At 47.5% G+C, this 18,683-nt stretch overlaps 1 protein-coding gene across 1 annotated transcript in view; it reads left to right on the forward strand.

Annotated features, from left to right (window-relative positions):
• Positions 1-18,683, forward strand: part of LOC137341307 (epsin-3-like) — a 351,842-nt gene that overhangs the window by 19,619 nt on the left and 313,540 nt on the right. The gene's annotated exons all lie outside the window — the stretch shown is intronic.

The raw sequence follows: 18,683 nt of genomic DNA on the forward strand, positions 1-18,683 counted from the left end.
ACAGCACGGGAAACACGCTGAGGATCCTTCAAAATCGCACCCCTGCCAAAATGTCTAGCCAATTGGGTATTTCATGTACTTTAACTATCGGACAAACTATGGAAATTATCATCCCGCCGGCTTTAATTGTCGGTGGGACTCTCACATTCGGGAGGTGCGCGCACACCCGGAACCCGGAAGTCAGCGGATTGGAGCCGGGCTCTGAATCCGCTCCGAATTTTAGCGATTTTTGGAGCTCCCCCGCCCCCAACGAAAATCGGCCCCGCAGAGTACAAAAGCAAGGAAGTTATGATGAACCTTTTATAAAACACTATTTCGGCTACAACTGGAGTATTGTGTCCAGTTCTGGGCACCGCACTTTAGGAAAGATGTGAAGGACTTGGAGAGGCTGCAGAAAAGATTTACTAGAATGATTCCAGGGATGAGGGACTTCAGTTACGTGGATAGACTGGAGAAGCTGGGATTATTCTCCTTGGAACAGAGAAGGTTGAGAGGAGATTTGATCGAGGTATTCAAAATCATGAAGGGTCTAGACAGAGTAGATAGAGAGAAACTGTTCCCATTGGTGGAAGGGTCGAGAACCAAAGGACACATATTTAAGGTAATTGGCAAAAGAACCAAAGGTGAGATGAGGAAAAACTTTTTTAGGCAGCGAGTGGTTAGGATCTGGAATGCACTGCCCGAGGGGGTGGTGGAGGCAGATTCAATCATGGCTTTGAAAAGGGAACTGGATAAATACTTGAAGGAACAAAATTTGCAGGCGGGGAAATGGGACTAGCTGGATTGCTCTTGCAGAGAGCTGACAAGGGCTCGACGGGCTGAATGGCCTCCTTCTGTGCTGTAACCATTCTATGAGTCTATGATGCATTGAGAGACACTCCCTAAAGTGCTCTGTTTGTAGCTGCTTCAATGTGCTGTTGAGAGAACTTTAAAGGGAATCGCAGTTGCAGGCGAATCTCCCTGGAACTCTCGGTACTTTCTCACCGAGCAGTCCGCACGCGGCAGGTCAGAGAGGGAGTGCAGTCCGTGGGGGAGTCTCCTCCTGCAGTATGTTGCTTTAGGTTTGTGTTTCATCGATGCAATGTGGGGAAATGGCTATGGATATTGGGCTTGTTTTCGTTGTTGACATTGAGGTGATCGAATTGAAATTTTCAGCGTTGTGAAGGGAAGTGGACAAAATTGAATTGCTCCATGTGGTAAAAGTTTCACATTCCCAGGGACATAAGTTAACAATGAGGAAGTTAGGAGAAAGAAGGAGAATCAGGGGAGTTTGTTTCACCCCAAAAGGTAATTCAGTTGCAAAGTATGTTACCGGAGAAGGACTTTGAAGTGAGTGGCATAAACAGGATCAATTATATGGTGTTTCTCCAGAGAGTGGAAGTTGAGGGATGTGATGAGCAGGTGGGTAGATGGGATCGAGGGACTTGGTGAGATGGTGGGTGGGTGGGATTGGAGGACTAGGTGAGCAGGTGGGTAGGTGGGATTGGGGGACTTGGTGAGAAGGTGGGTGGGTGGGATTGGGGGACTAGGTGAGAAGGTGGGTGGGTGGGATTGGGGGACTTGGTGAGAAGGTGGGTGGGTGGGATTGGGGGACTAGGTGAGAAGGTGGGTGGGTGGGATTGGGGGACTAGGTGAGAAGGTGGGTGGGTGGGATTGGGGGACTTGGTGAGCAGGTGGGTAGGTGGGATTGGGGGACTTGGTGAGCAGGTGGGTGGGTGGGATTGGGGGACTTGGTGAGCAGGTGGGTGGGTGGGATTGGGGGACTAGGTGAGAAGGTGGGTGGGTGGGATTGGGGGACTAGGTTAGAAGGTGGGTAGGTGGGATTGGGGGACTTGGTGAGAAGGTGGGTAGGTGGGATTGGGGGACTTGGTGAGCAGGTGGGGGGTGGGATTGGGGGACTTGGTGAGCAGGTGGGTGGGTGGGATTGGGGGACTAGGTGAGAAGGTGGGTGGGTGGGATTGGGGGACTTGGTGAGCAGATGGGTAGGTGGGATCGGGGGACTTGGTGAGCAGGTGGGTAGGTGGGATCGGGGGACTTGGTGAGCAGATGGGTAGGTGGGATCGGGGGACTTGGTGAGCAGATGGGTAGGTGGGATCGGGGGACTTGGTGAGCAGATGGGTAGGTGGGATCGGGGGACTTGGTGAGCAGATGGGTAGGTGGGATCGGGGGACTTGGTGAGCAGGTGGGTAGGTGGGATCGGGGGACTTGGTGAGAAGGTGGGTGGGTGGGATCGGGGGACTAGGTGAGCAGGTGGGTAGGTGGGATCGGGGGACTTGGTGAGCAGATGGGTAGGTGGGATCGGGGGACTTGGTGAGCAGGTGGGAAGGTGAGATCGGGGGACTTGGTGAGCAGATGGGTAGGTGGGATCGGGGGACTTGGTGAGCAGGTGGGTAGGTGGGATCGGGGGACTTGGTGAGAAGGTGGGTAGGTGGGATCGGGGGACTTGGTGAGCAGATGGGTAGGTGGGATCGGGGGACTTGGTGAGCAGGTGGGTGGGTGGGATCGGGGGACTTGGTGAGCAGGTGGGTAGGTGGGATCGGGGGACTTGGTGAGCAGATGGGTAGGTGGGATCGGGGGACTTGGTGAGCAGGTGGGTAGGTGAGATCGGGGGACTTGGTGAGCAGGTGGGTAGATGGGATTGGGGGACTTGGTGAGAAGGTGGGTAGATGGGATTGGGGGACTTGGTGAGAAGGTGGGTAGGTGGGATTGGGGAGATGAAGAGAAGGTGGGTTGAGGGATATGGTGTGGAGGGTAGGTGGGATTGAGGGATATGGAGAGATGGGTCGGTGGGATTGAGGAATATGGTGAGAAGGTGGGTAGATGGGGTTGAGAGATATGGTGAGAAAGTGGTTTGGTTGATTAAGGGATATGTGAGAAGGTGGATAGGTGGGGTTGATACGGAGAGAAGGTGATTAAGTGGCACTGAGGAATATGGGAAGAAGGTGAGACGGTGCAGTTGAGGGATGTGGTGGGTCGGTGGGATCGTAGGACATGGTGAGAAGATGGGTAGGTGGGATTGAGGGATGTGGTGCGAAGTGGGGTAGGTGGGATTGAGGAATATGGGGATAAGATGAGGTTGGGCCTCGTGGCCTTTTCCTGTTCCAGTAGTTTTTTGTCCCATTTATCATTGTGAAATGTATTTACATAATTTCATCTTAATGCCTAGTTGGGTGTTGGTGTATCTTGTCTCATGCACTGCTGCCTGAGTCTCAGGAGAGTGAGTTAACTGAAGCCACTCACCACATCTGGTTCTGTAATGTGCAGCTGGTCTTCCTGTAAACCAGCTGCCCCATGGGAGCCCAGCGTTGATCTGTGAGCAGAGCAGTGACATCGAGATATTGTCACAAGACCGTTCCAAAGTAACGGGACACTTTGTACGTAATGATGTCATGATGCAGCAGGGTGTTTCCTTGCCCTGGTGAGACCAAAAAAACCCAGTGATAAAAAGGGTCTTCCTCACCACTGGTTTAAGAATTCCAGTAGGTTTACGTTGATGTATCTGCCAGATGCAGTAGACTTGTGAAATGGGAGCAGGCAGCTGAACAACAGAATAAAAGAAAGAACTCGCATAAATGTAGCACCTTTCACATCCTTCCCAGAGCACTGCACTGTTGTGATGTTGGCAAACACAGCAAGCTGATTTGCACAGCAAGGGCCCACAAGTCCCATCTTCACATTGAGGATACCCTCCGTCGTATTGTGTGGCACTGCCACCATGCTAAGTGGGATGTTCTATGCTCTATATCACCACTCACCCATTGGAGATTGAACCTGGAATGTTCCTGCTCTATTATCACCTCCTCGCTGGATAAACTCCCTGAGCCGCTGGGGAAGTTGCACAACTTGGCATTCAATTAAGCCAATTTCCGTAGGTTGGCTTTCAAAGGCTGTTGCTATCTGCTGTTACTGGATTCAAAACGATTACATTTAATTTCATTATGTGGTTAATAACTTCTGATTAATTTTTGAACGACCCGTCCATCACTGTGATATAAATGAGTTGGAACCGTATAAAATATAAGGCGTGTCTGTGGCTCGCTCAGTGATCGAAAATCTTCGCAATAACCCTCTCACATGGCTTAAAGAGCAGGCACTTGCAATTATAGAGCACCTTTCATGACCTCAGGGCGTCTCGAAGCACTTTACAGCCAATTAAGTACTTTTGAATTTAGAGCAGAGAAGATTAAAGAGAGGTTAAATAGAGGTGTTCAAAACCATGAAAGGTTTTGATAGAGTAAATAAGGAGAAACTGTTTTCACTTCTTCACAAATTGTGTCACCCTTATCATCTGAAGTACAGGGCCCCTGGCATATGTGCCAACACAGTAGATTAAGGCTGAGAGAAGAGAGTCTTTCCATTAGCTGGAGATCGACCGTTGGCTGTGCGAAAGGTCCTCAGTGTTTGTGCCTCCACAAGCATCTCAACCATTACTGAAACATTTACACACAGGAAATTCCTCCTAAATTCTCTATTTGATCTGTTAGTGACTATCTTATGTTTATGGCCCCTTGTTCTGCACTGCTCGGCAAGTGGAAACAGTTTCTCCACAACGACCCTTTCATCATTTTAAAGAGCTCTATCAGGTCTCCTATTAGAATCATAGAATCATAGAAGTTTACAACATGGAAACAGGCCCTTCGGCCCAACATGTCCATGTCGCCCAGTTTATACCACTAAGCTAGTCCCAATTGCCTGCACTTGGCCCATATCCCTCTATACCCATCTTACCCATGTAACTGTCCAAATGCTTTTTAAAAGACAAAATTGTACCCGCCTCTACTACTGCCTCTGGCAGCTCGTTCCAGACACTCACCACCCTTTGAGTGAAAAAATTGCCCCTCTGGACCCTTTTGTATCTCTCCCCTCTCACCTTAAATCTATGCCCCCTCATTATAGACTCCCCTACCTTTGGGAAAAGATTTTGACTTTCGACCTTATCTATGCCCCTCATTATTTTATAGACTTCTATAAGATCACCCCTAAACCTCCTACTCTCCAGGGAAAAAAGTCTCAGTCTATCCAACCTCTCCCTATAAGTCAAACCATCAAGTCCCGGTAGCATCCTAGTAAATCTTTTCTGCACTCTTTCTAGTTTAATAATATCCTTTCTATAATAGGGTGACCAGAACTGTACACAGTATTCCAAGTGTGGCCTTACTAATGTCTTGTACAACTTCAACAAGACATCCCAACTCCTGTATTCAATGTTCTGACCAATGAAACCACGCATGCCGAATGCCTTCTTCACCACCCTATCCACCTGTGACTCCACTTTCAAGGAGCTATGAACCTGTACTCCTAGATCTCGTTGTTCTATAACTCTCCCCAATGCCCTACCATTAACGGAGTAGGTCCTGGCCCGATTCGATCTACCAAAATGCATCACCTCACATTTATCTAAATTAAACTCCATCTGCCATTCATCGGCCCACTGGCCCAATTTATCAAGATCCCGTTGCAATCCTAGATAACCTTCTTCACTGTCCACAATGCCACCAATCTTGGTGTCATCTGCAAACTTACTAACCATGCCTCCTAAATTCTCATCCAAATCATTAATATAAATAACAAATAACAGCGGACCCAGCACCGATCCCTGAGGCACACCGCTGGTCACAGGCCTCCAGTTTGAAAAACAACCCTCTACAACCACCCTCTGTCTTCTGTCGTCAATCCAATTTTGTATCCAATTGGCTACCTCACCTTGGATCCCGTGAGATTTAACCTGATGTAACAACCTACCATGCGGTACCTTGTCAAAGGCTTTGCTAAAGTCCATGTAGACCACGTCTACTGCACAGCCCTCATCTATCTTCTTGGTTACCCCTTCAAAAAACTCAAATCAAATTCGTGAGACATGATTTTCCTCTCACAAAACCATGCTGACTGTTCCTAATCAGTCCCTGCCTCTCCAAATGCCTGTAGATCCTGTCTCTCAGAATACCCTCTAACAACTTACCCACTACAGATGTCAGGCTCACCGGTCTGTAGTTCCCAGGCTTTTCCCTGCCGCCCTTCTTAAACAAAGGCACAACATTTGCTACCCTCCAATCTTCAGGCACCTCACCTGTAGCTGTCGATGATTCAAATATCTCTGCTGGAGCCCCGCAATTTCCTCCCTAACCTCCCATAACGTCCTGGGATACATTTCATCAGGTCCCGGAGATTTATCTACCTTGATGCGCGTTAAGACTTCCAGCACCTCCCTCTCTGTAATATGTACACTCCTCAAGACATCACTATTTATTTTCCCAAGTTACAACACGGAAGGAGACCATTCGGTCCATCAAGTCCATGCCGGCTCTCTGCAATATCAATCCAGCTAATCCCACTCCTCCGCCCTATCCCCATAGCCCTGCAAATTTTTTCCTTTCAAGTACTTATCCAGTTCCTTTTTGAAAGCCACGATTGAATCTGCCTCCACCACCCCCTCGGGCAGTGCATTCCAGATCCTAAAAACTCGCTGCATAGAAAAGTTTTTCCTCATCTCATCTTTGGTTCTTTTGCCAATCACCTTAAATCTATGCCCTCTGGTTCTTGACCCTTCCACCAATGGGAACAGTTTCTCTCTATCTACTGTATCTAGACCCTTCATGATTTTGAATACCTCTATCAAATCTCCTCTCAATCTTCTCTGTTTCAAGGAAAACAACCCCAGTTTCTCCAATCTATCCACGTAACTGAAGTCCCTCATCCCTGAAATCATTCCAGTAAATCTCTTCTGCACCCCCTCTAAGGCCTTCACATCTATCCTGCAGTGAGGTGCCCAAAACTGGACACAATACTCCAGTTGTGGACGAACCAGTGTTTCATAAAGGTTCATCATGACTTCCTTGCTTTTGTACTCTATGCCTCTATTTATAAAGCCCAGGATCCTGTATGCTTTTTTAACCACTTTCTCAACCTACTTTCTCTGCCACCTTCAATGATTTTTGCATATATACCCCCAGATCTCTCTGTTCCTGTACCCTATTAGAATTGTGCCCTCTAGTTTATATTGCCTCTCCTCGTTCTTCCTACCGCAGTGCATCACTTCACATTTTTCTGCATTAAATTTAATCTGCCGTGTGTCCGCCCATGCCACCAGCCAGTCTGTATCCTCTTGAAGTCTATCACTATCCTCCTCACTGTTCACTACACTTCCAATTGTGTCATCTGCAAATTTTGAAATTGTGCCCTGTACACCCAAGTCCAAGTCATTAATATATATCAAGAAAAGCAGTGCTCCCAGCACCGACCCCTGGGGAACACCACTGTACACCTCCCTCCAGTCCAAAAAACAACCGTTCACAACTATTCTCTGCTTCCTTTACTAAGCTAATTTTGTATCCATGTTGCTACTGCCCCCTTTACTCTATGGGTTTCAATCTTGATGACAAGCCTATTATGTGGCACTTTTATCAAACGCCTTTTGAAAGTCCATATACACCACATCAGCCACATCACCCTCATCGACCCTCTCTGTTACCTCATCAAAATCTCTATCAAGTTAGTTAAACACGATTTGCCTTTAACAAATCCGTGCTGGCTTTCCCTAATCAATCCACACTCGTCCAAGTGACTGTTAATTTTGTCCCGGATTATCGTTTCCAAAAGTTTCCCCACCACTGAGGTTAAACTGACTGGCCTGTAGTTGCTGGGTTTATCCTTACACCCTTTTTTGAACAAGGGTGTAACATTTGCAATTCTCCAGTCCTCTGGCACCACCCCCGTAACTAAGGATGTTTGGAAGATTATGGCCAGTACCTCCGCAATTTCCACCCTTACTTCCCTCATCAACCTAGGATGCATCCCATCCGGACCAGGTGACTTATCTACTTTAAGTACAGCCAGCCATTCTAGTACCTCCTCTTCATCTATTTTTAGCACACCCAGTATCTCAACTACATCTTCCTTTACTGAGACTCTGGCAGCATCTTCTTCTTTGGTAAAGACAGATGCAAAGTACTCATTTAGTACCTCAGTCATGCCCTCTGGCTCCATGAGTAGATCTCCTTTTTGGTCCCTGATCGCCCCATCCCTCCTCTTACTACCCGTTTACTGTTTATATGCCTATAGAAGACTTTTGGATTCCCTTTTATATTGGCCACCAGTCTATTCTCATACTCTGTCTTTGCCCCTCTTATTTCCTTTTTTACTTCCCCTCTGAACTTTCTATGTTCAGCCTGGTTCTCACTTGTGTTATCAACCTGACATCTGTCATAAGCCCCTTTTTTCAGCTCCATCTTACTCTATCTCTTTTGTCATCCAGGGAGCTCTGGCTTTAGTTGCCCTACCTTTCTCCCTCATGGGAATGTACCTAGACTGTACCTGAACCATCTCCTCCTTAAAGGCCGCCCATTGTTCAATTACAGTTTTGCCTGCCAATCTTTGATTCCCATTTACCCGGGCCAGATCTGTTCTCATCCCATTGAGATTGGCCCGCCTCCAATTGAGTATTTTTACTTTAGAGTGGTCCATGTCCTTTTCCATAGCTATTCTAAACCTTATGATACCAAGATCGCTGCTCCCTAAATGCTCCCCCCACTGACACTTGCTCCACTTGACCCGCCTCATTCTCCAGAACCAAGTACAGCAATGCCTCCTTCTTCATTGGGCCAGAACGTACTGGTCAAGAAAATTCTCCTGAACACGCTTCAAAAATTCATCCCCCTCTTTGCCCCTTGTATTATTGCTTTTAGTCTTCTCTTTTCCAGAGAAAAGAGCCCCAGCCTGCTCAATCTTTCCTGATGGTTCATCCTTTCAATTTTGCTAACATCCTTGTAAACCTTTTCATGACTTTCTCCAATGCTTCAATATCCTTTATGTAATTTGGAGTCCAGAACTGCGCACAGTACTCCAAGTGTGGTCTAACCAAGACTCTTTGGAACTTTAACATTAGCTCCCTGCTTTTTTATTCTTTTTCTCTAGAAATTAACCCTAGTACTTTGTTTGCAGTCTTTACGGCCTTATCAGCTTGTGATACTACTTTTAGCAATTTATGTATCTATTCCCAGATCTCTTTGCTCCTCTATTCCATTTGTTTTCTCATGTTCCGAGGAATAAGTGGCCCCCTTATTCCTCCTACCAAAATGAACCATCTAATGTTCACTATATTGAATTTGATTTGCCATTTATCCGCCCACTCTGTAACCTGTTTATGTCTACCTGTTTCTGCACTTTATGTGCAGTCCTCCACATTATACCGTCAATCTGGTATCATCCTCAAATTTCAACACCATACCTCCAATTCCTGAGTCCAAATCCATACAGAGATCAGACAAGCATGTAGCAACGGCAAAGTAATTTTAATGAGGGATTTTAACTTTCATTTTGATTGGGATACGCAGAGGAGCTCATGTCAGAAAGGTAGCGAATTTCTTGAGTGTGTTCAGGACAGCTTTCTGCAACAATATGTCATAGAACCAACAAGAGGGCAGGCCATATTAGATTTAATAATGAGTAATGAGCCAGATTTAGTTAACAGCCTAACGGTGCACGAACATTTATCTAACAGCGATCATAATATGATCGAGTTCAATGTTGTATTTGAAAGGGAGAAATCCATATCAGCTACAAAGATTCTAAATTTAGGTAAGGCCGACTTCAACGGGATGAGGCAGAGACTGTCCACAATAAACTAGACAAATCTGTTAATGGGTAAAATGACAGAAGATCAGTGGGAAGTGTTCAAAAAACTATTTAATATGACACAGAATCAGCTTATACCCCTAAGGGGCAAGAGTTCCACTTGCCTATAAAAACAGCCATGGACGACAAAAGGCATAAGGGAGAACATAAAACTAAAAGAAAAACCGCACAAAAATGCAAAAAATAGCACAGATCCTGGCGACTGGGAGAGATACAAAGAACAGAAAATGTGACAAAACAGATAGTAAGAGCTACAAAAAGGGAGTATGAAAAGAAACTTGCAAGGGATATCAATCAACACATTTTTTTTTACAATATTAGGAAAGAGAGGGTGGTCAAGAGCAATGTGGGCCCTTTAAAAACTGATAATGGTGAAATTGTAAATGGAAATAAGGAACTAGCAGACACGTTAAATAATTACTTTGGGTCAGCATTTACAGTAGAGGAAGAGGATAGCATGCTGGACACCCCAAGGAAACTAATTTTGAATCAGGGACGGGGACTCACTATAATTAACATAAACAAATTAACAGTAATGGAGGAAATAATAGCACTAAAGAGTGACAAATCCCCAGGACCAGATGGTTTCCATCCCTGGGTTTTGAAGGAAGGTGAGAACATTGCTGAAGTCCTAACTATAATCTTCCAAAGTTCTCTAGATTCAGGAACTGTTCCTTTAGATTGGAAAATTACATATGTCACTCCGCTATTTAAGAAAGGAGAGAGGGAAACCAGGGAATTATAGATCAGTTAGCCTAACATCTGTTGTCGGGAAATTACTAGAGTCTATAATTAAGGATAGAGTGTCTGAACACCTTGAAATTTTCAGCTGATCAGAGAGACCCAGCATGGATTTGTAAAGGGGAGGTCTTACCTGATGAACCGGATTGAATTTTTTGAAGAGGTGACTAAAGTAGTGGACAGGGGAATGTCTATGGAGGTTGTATATATGGACTTCCAGAAGGCATTCGATAAAGTCCCTCATAAGAGACTGTTTGCTAAAGTTGAACCTCATGGATTTGAGGGCAAATTATTCACCTGGTTAGAAAAATGGCTGAGCGGCAGGAGACAGAGAGTAGGGATAATGGGCAGGTACTCAAATTGGCAGGATGTGACTAGTGGTGTCCCACAGGGATCTGTGTTGGGGCCTCAACTATTCACTGTATTTATTAACGACTTAGATGACAGGATAGAGATCCACGTATCCAAGTTTGCCGATGACACAGAGATGCATTGTAAGCAGTGTAGATAGAAGCCATAAAATTACAGGGATTATTAATAGATTAAGTGAATGGGCAAAACTGTGGCAAATAGATTTCACTGTAGACAAGTGTGAGGTCATCCACTTTGGACCTAAAAAGGATAGATCAGAGTACATTCTAAATGGTGAAAAGCTCGAAACAGTGGAGTTCCAAAGAGACTTAGGAGTCCATGTTCATAGATCATTAAAATGCTATGAACAGGCAGTGTCCTAGGCCCAACCATCTTCAGCTGCTTCATCAATGACCTTCCCTCCATCATAAGGTCAGAAATGGGGATGTTCGCTGATGACTGCACAGTGTTCAGTTCCATTCGCAACCCCTCAAATAATGAAGCAGTCCGAGCCCGCATGCAGCAAGACCTGGACAACATCCAGGCTTGGGCTCATAAGTGGCAAGTAACATTCGCGCCAGACAAGTGCCAGGCAATGACCATCTCCAACAAGAGAGAGTCTAATCACCTCCCCTTGACATTCAACGGCATTACCATCGCCGAATCCCTCACCATCAACATCCTGGGGGTCACCATTGACCAGAAACTTAACTGGACCAGCCATATCAATACTGTGGCTACGAGAGCAGGTCAGAGGCTGGGTATTCTGCAGCGAGTGACTCACCTCCTGACTCCCCAAAGCCTTTCCACCATCTACAAGGCACAAGTCAGGAGTGTGATGGAATACTCTCCACTTGCTTGGATGAGTGCAGCTCCAACAACACTCAAGAAGCTCGACAGCATCCAAGATAAAGCAGCCCGCTTGATTGGCACCCCATCCACCACCCTAAACATTCACTCCCTTCACCACCGGCACACTGTGGCTGCAGTGTGTACCATCCACAGGATGCACTGCAGCAACTCGCCAAGGCTTCTTTGACAGCACCTCCCAAACCTGCGACCTCTACCACCTAGAAGGACAAGAGCAGCAGGCACATGGGAACAACACCACCTGCACGTTCCCCTCCAAGTCACACACCATCCCGACTTGGAAATATATCACCGTTCCTTCATCGTCGCTGGGTCAAAATCCTGGAACTCCTTTCCTAACAGCACTGTGGGAGAACCTTCACCACACGGACTGCAGCGGTTCAAGAAGGCGGCTCACCACCACCTTCTCAAGGGCAATTACGGATGGGCAATAAATGCCGGCCTCGCCAGCGATGCCCACATCCCATGAAAATTTTTTTAAAAAGGAACAGAAAATAATCAAAAGGCTAATGGAATGCTGGCCTTTATATCTAGAGGACTAGAGTACAAGAAGGTAGAAGTTATGCTGCAGCTATACAAAACCCTGCTTCGACTGCACCTGGAGTACTGTGTTCAGTTCTGGGCACCGCACCTTAGGAAGGATATATTGGCCTTGGAGGGAGTGCAGCGTAGATTTACTAGAATGATACCTGGACTCTAAGGGTTAAATTACGAGGAGAGATTACACAAACTAGGGTTGTATTCCCTGGAATTTAGAAGGTTAAGCGATGATTGGATTTAAGTTTTCAAGATATTAAGGGGAATTGATATTGTAGATAGAGAGAAATTATTTCCGCTGGTTGGGAAGTCTAGGACTAGGGGACATAGCCTAAAAATTAGAGCCAGGACTTTCAGGAGTGAAGTTAAGAAACATTTCTACACGCAGAGGGTGGTAGAAGTTTGGAACTCTCTTCCTCAACCGGCAGTCGATGCTAGCTCAATTGTTAATTTTAAATCTGAGATTGATAGATTTTTGTTAATCAAAGGTATTAAGGGATATGGGGCTAAGGCGGGTATATGGAGTTAGGTCACAGGGTCAGCCAGGATCTCATTGAATGGTGGAACAGGCTCGAGGGGCTGAATGGCCCACTCCTATTCCTAGGTTCCAACTTGGGCTCGCTGACCTGTGACCTATATTTTTCTAACACTAACCCTAACCCCTTTTTAAAGACTGACTTTGATTTAATGATGATTCAATCTGCTGGCACTGTTCTCATTTCTGATTGTTCCCTAAAGACATGGGCAAGTGGCGATTTTGCTGGTCAATGTTTTGCGTGCCCTTATATTAGAAAATTCTAACATAGCACAGTGGATGTGTGGAACAGGCTCCCAGAGAAGGGAGTTGATTTGGAGCCAACTGACACTTTTAAAAGGAAACTGGGTCACTATCTGTTGATTGATTGAGGCTTAGAGAGATATTAACAATGCTGCTAGAATATTTTGTTCAGACGGTAATTTTAGCAGCCCCATAGGGAGCCTCGTTTAAATGGAGTGTGAGCTGGAGAATCTGTGCCAGGAGGGAGGGGTATGGAAGGGGAGTCCATGAGGGAATAATCACACACCAGCTCAGGACTGGTAGGTCGAATGGCCTTTGCTCACTCTGGATTTTCTTCCGTTTTTATACGGAGAGCTCTAAATCCTGGTGTGTACTGACACCTGACCCACCACCCCCCCGTGCTCGAGATCGAGCACACAGCACAAGCTCAGTTAGTGAACTGCTGAACACAACAAAGCCTTTAAAATGGGAATTTGGGGCAGAGTGGGGATTTGGGGCAAAGGGGAAAGGAGGCTCTAAGTAATTTAAACCGAGGGACAACAGCAAAAGAGTAATACCTTAAAAAAGAGCACGGAGCAACTATATAATTGGTTATAGTTGGTTATCGGGCTAACTAACTTAAAATAACACACACGAGGCAAGGGTAAAAACCAAACCATCAACTTTAAATAAGTAAATAGACCTAATGGGATAAATTTATTAACCCGAGCGGTAGAAGGAACTAAATTAATATTTATGGGGAGTCAGTTAGCACTAGAGATAAATAAATAACTGCTATATAAACATTGAATAAGTAAATAAATATAGAATGGTAAATGTCAGCGTAGGCAGTGTGTCGGGATTGGAGTATCTGACTGTTTGTGGATAGTGACACTGTGGATTTGTTTGTGGATTGCCACGTCTGTAGAAAATGCCTCTGCCTTGAGACACTCTGACTCAGAGTCGTTGAGCTGGAGTCCGAGTTAGAGACACTCCGACACAGAAGGGAGAAGGAGGAATATCTGGATTAGTTTACTCCGGAATACAGTCACTCCACATATTGAGATACAGGTACAGGAAGAGGAGAGTGTGACTGATAGTCAGCTGGGTAACGGGAACCCAGTGGAGGCGGGGAAGTAGGAAGTGCAGAATCTGGACCTGTCCAACAGGTAGGATGCACTTGCTACGTGTGAGGATAAGAATAAAGGCTGTGGGGTGGGCAGCCAGAATGCTGACCAAGGTACCATGGAGCAGGAGGCAGAATAGAAATGTAGTAGTTAAAGGGGATTCAATAACCAGGGGGATAGATGGCATCCCCTGCAGTCACGATCGAGAGTCCCGTAGGCTGTGTTGCCTACCTGGTGCCAGAGTAAGGGATGCAATTAGCCTCTGTACCCTCCTGCATTAGAGAGCTTTAGAAGCAGCCCAGGTTCCCACTCCTGATTGCAGATCCACAGACTCCTGCTGGAAGTTTGAAGGTGGCAGGTGCGGACAGGATTGGATTGAAGTGTGATGCACTCTGCAGTCAAATAGCCTGCTTACACTCTCTGTTCAACTCATATATGAACAACACCCACTTGGTGGCCTAAAGACCGTCAAGGGGAGAGGGCAGAGATTGGAAGGAAGGAAGTGGGGAAGGAGAGGGAAGGAGAAAGGGAAGAAAGGAGAGGAGAGGGGGCAGGGGGATAAAACAGGGAATGGAAGGAAGGGAGAGGAGAAGGGGAGGAGAGAGGAGGGGGGGGATGGAGAAAAGGAAGAGAGGAGAGGGCTGATTAAAAACTGAGTTAGATGATTTACTTTCCCTTTAATTCAACATTTCAAAGTACACACACACACACACACAGACCTCACGCTGTGACCCCCTGCATTATCAGACCTTTCCCGAGTGATGACATTCACAGACCTTTACATCAAAAGATGCTGACTACTCTCTGACCTTTTCTCATAATTTATTTGTTGTAAGTTGGCCGTTTCAGCCGATAATCTCTTCCCAGACGAATGCTCCCCCCTCCCCCTCTCCTCACGTCTCTTCCCTGGACTCTCACTGTCCTGGTCAGTGACTCTCGTGAGGTGACCGTTCAAATGTTCCTCATGTGTGAGGCTCATGAGTGACAATAGGCTACAGACGAGCTGAACTCTGTCCTCATTCAATATTCAGTACACTAACCAGCAAGGGGTGGGGAGGGTGAAGCATTAATAACCAGCAAGGAGAGGGGAGGGTGAAGCATTAATAACCAGCAAGGAGAGGGGAGGGTGAAGCATTAATAACCAGCAAGGAGTGGGGAGGGTGATCCATTAATAACCAGCAAGGAGAGGGGAGGGTGATCCATTAATAACCAGCAAGGAGTGGGGAGGGTGATCCATTAATAACCAGCAAGGAGAGGGGAGGGTGATCCATTAATAACCAGCAAGGGGTGGGGAGGGTGATCCATTAATAACCAGCAAGGAGAGGGGAGGGTGATCCATTAATAACCAGCAAGGAGTGGGGAGGGTGATCCATTAATAACCAGCAAGGAGAGGGGAGGGTGATCCATTAATAACCAGCAAGGAGAGGGGAGGGTGATCCATTAATAACCAGCAAGGAGTGGGGAGGGTGATCCATGAATATCCAGACTCAGTACCTGGTATCCCAGCCCCACCATCCCCCACTGGGAGGATATGGAAACAGTGGGGAGAGCGGAATCTGTAATAGGCAAGTGAATAAATAATTGGGGAAAGAGCAAGGGAGTGGGACTAATTGGATAGCTCTTTCAAAGAGCCAGCACAGGCATGATGGGCTGAATGGCCCCCTCCTGTGCTGTACCATTCTATGATTCCAGAGTTAGGAGTCTTGGTTATTTTCCCCCCATCTTTCACTCTGGGATACGGAGATCCTGGGGCCGGTTTTCAATTCGACCCCACATCAGGTAGTTGGATCCGAATCCACAGTGACCAATCCCTGACTCTGCACCCTCTCCACAGTGACCAATCCTGGCTCTGCACCCTCTCCACAGTGACCAATCCCTGACTCTGCACCCTCTCCACAGTGACCAATCCTGGCTCTGCACCCTCTCCATACTGACCAATCCTGGGCTCTGCACCCTCTCCACAGTGACCAATCCTGGCCCTGCACCCTCTCCACAGTGACCAATCCTGGCTCTGCACCACTCCACAGCGACCAATCCCGGCTCTGCACCCTCTCCACAATGACCAATCCCAGGCTCTGCACCCTCTCCACAGTGACCAATCCTGGCTCTGCACCCTCTCCATACTGACCAATCCCAGGCTCTGCACCCTCTCCACAGTGACCAATCCCGGGCTCTGCACCCTCTCCACAGTGACCAATCCCGTGCTCTGCACTCTCTCCACAGTGACCAATCCCGGGCTCTGCACCCTCTCCACAGTGACCAATCCCGGGCTCTTCAACCCTCTCCACAGTGACCAATCCCAGGCTCTGCACCCTCTCCACAGTGACCAATCATAGAAACATCGAAAATAGGAGCAGGAGTAGGCCATTCGGCCCTTCGAGCCTGCTCCGCCATTCAATATGATCATGGCTGATCCTTTATCTCAATACCATATTCCCGCTCTCTCCCCATACCCCTTGATGTCTTTTGTGTCTAGAAATCTATCTAGCTCCTTCTTAAATATATTCAGTGACTTGGTCTCCACAGCCTTCTGTGGTAGAGAATTCCACAGGTTCACCACCCTCTGTGAAGAAATTTCTCCTCATCTCAGTCCTAAATGTCCTATCCCGTATCCTGAGAGTGTGACCCCTCGTTCTGGACCCCCCCCCCAGGGGAAACATCCTCCCTGCATCCAGTCTGACATAATTTTATATATTTCAATGAGATCCCCTCTCATTCTTCTAAACTCGAGTGAATACAGGCCGAGTCGACCCAATCTCTCCTCATACGACAGTCCTGCCATCCCAGGAATCAGTCTGGTGAACCTTCGCTGCACTCCCTCTATGGCGAGTATATCCTTTCTTAGGTAAGGAGACCAAAACTGCACACAATACTCCAGGTGTGGTCTCACCAGGGCCCTGTATAACTGCAGTAAGACATCTTTACTCCTGTACTCAAATCCTCTTGCAATGAAGGCCAACATACCTTTTGCCTTCCTAACTGCTTGCTGCACCTACATGTTTGCTTTCAGTGACTGGTGTACAAGGACACCCAGGTCCCTTTGTACATCAACATTCCCCAATCTATCACCATTTAAAATAATATTCTGCCTTTCTGTTTTTCCTTCCGAAGTAGATAACTTCACATTTATCCACATTATACTGCACCTGCCATGTATTTGCCCACTCACTCAACTTGTCTAAATCGCCTTGTTGCCTCTTTACATCCTCCTCACAACTCACAATCCCACCTAGTTTTGTGTCGTCAGCAAACTTGGAAATATTACATTTGGTTCCCTCATCCAAATCATTGATATATATTGTGAATAGCTGAGGCCCAAGCACCGATCCCTGCGGTACCCCACTAGTCACCGCCTGCCACCCCGAAAAAGACCCATTTATTCCCACTCTCTGTTTCCTGTCTGTTAACAAATTTTCAATCCATGCCAGTATATTACCACCAATCCCATGTGCTTTAATTTTGCACACTAACCTCTTATGTGGGACTTTATCAATCCCAGGCTCTGCACCCTCTCCACAGTGACCAATCCCGGGCTCTTCACCCTCTGCACAGTGACCAATCCTGGGCTCTGCACCCTCTCCACAGTGACCAATCCTGGGCTCTTCACCCTCTCCACAGTGACCAATCCCAGGCTCTGCACCCTCTCCACAGTGACCAATCCCGGGCTCTTCACCCTCTGCACAGTGACCAATCCCGGGCTCTTCACCCTCTGCACAGTGACCAATCCCGGGCTCTGCACCCTCTCCACAGTGACCAATCCTGGGCTCTTCACCCTCTCCACAGTGACCAATCCCAGGCTCTGCACCCTCTGCACAGTGACCAATCCCGGGCTCTTCACCTTCTCCACAGTGACCAATCCCGGGCTCTTCACCTTCTCCACAGTGACCAATCCCGGGCTCTTCACCCTCTGCACAGTGACCAATCCCGGGCTCTTCACCTTCTCCACAGTGACCAATCCCGGGCTCTTCACCTTCTCCACAGTGACCAATCCCGGGCTCTTCACCCTCTGCACAGTGACCAATCCTGGGCTCTTCACCCTCTCCACAGTGACCAATCCCGGGCTCTTCACCTTCTCCACAGTGACCAATCCTGGGCTCTTTACCCTCTCCACAGTGACCAATCCCGGGCTCTGCACCCTCTCCACAGTGACCAATCCCGTGCTCTGCAACCTCTCCACAGTGACCAATCCCGGGCTCTGCAACCTCTCCACAGTGACCAATCCCGGGCTCTTCACCCTCTCCACAGTGACCAATCCCGGGCTCTTCACCTTCTCCACAGTGACCAATCCTGGGCTCTGCACCCTCTCCACAGTGACCAATCCCGGGCTCTGCACCCTCTCCACAGTGACCAATCCCGGGCTCTGCACCCTCTCCACAGTGACCAATCCTGGGCTCTTCACCCTCTCCACAGTGACCAATCCCGGGCTCTTCACCCTCTGCACAGTGACCAATCCCGGGCTCTTCACCTTCTCCACAGTGACCAATCCTGGGCTCTTCACCCTCTCCACAGTGACCAATCCTGGGCTCTTCACCCTCTCCACAGTGACCAATCCCAGGCTCTGCACCCTCTCCACAGTGACCAATCCCGGGCTCTTCACCCTCTGCACAGTGACCAATCCCGGGCTCTTCACCTTCTCCACAGTGACCAATCCTGGGCTCTTCACCTTCTCC

The sequence above is a fragment of the Heptranchias perlo genome, chromosome 23 (assembly GCF_035084215.1).
Source record: "Heptranchias perlo isolate sHepPer1 chromosome 23, sHepPer1.hap1, whole genome shotgun sequence".
NCBI classification, from domain to species: Eukaryota; Metazoa; Chordata; class Chondrichthyes; order Hexanchiformes; family Hexanchidae; genus Heptranchias; species Heptranchias perlo.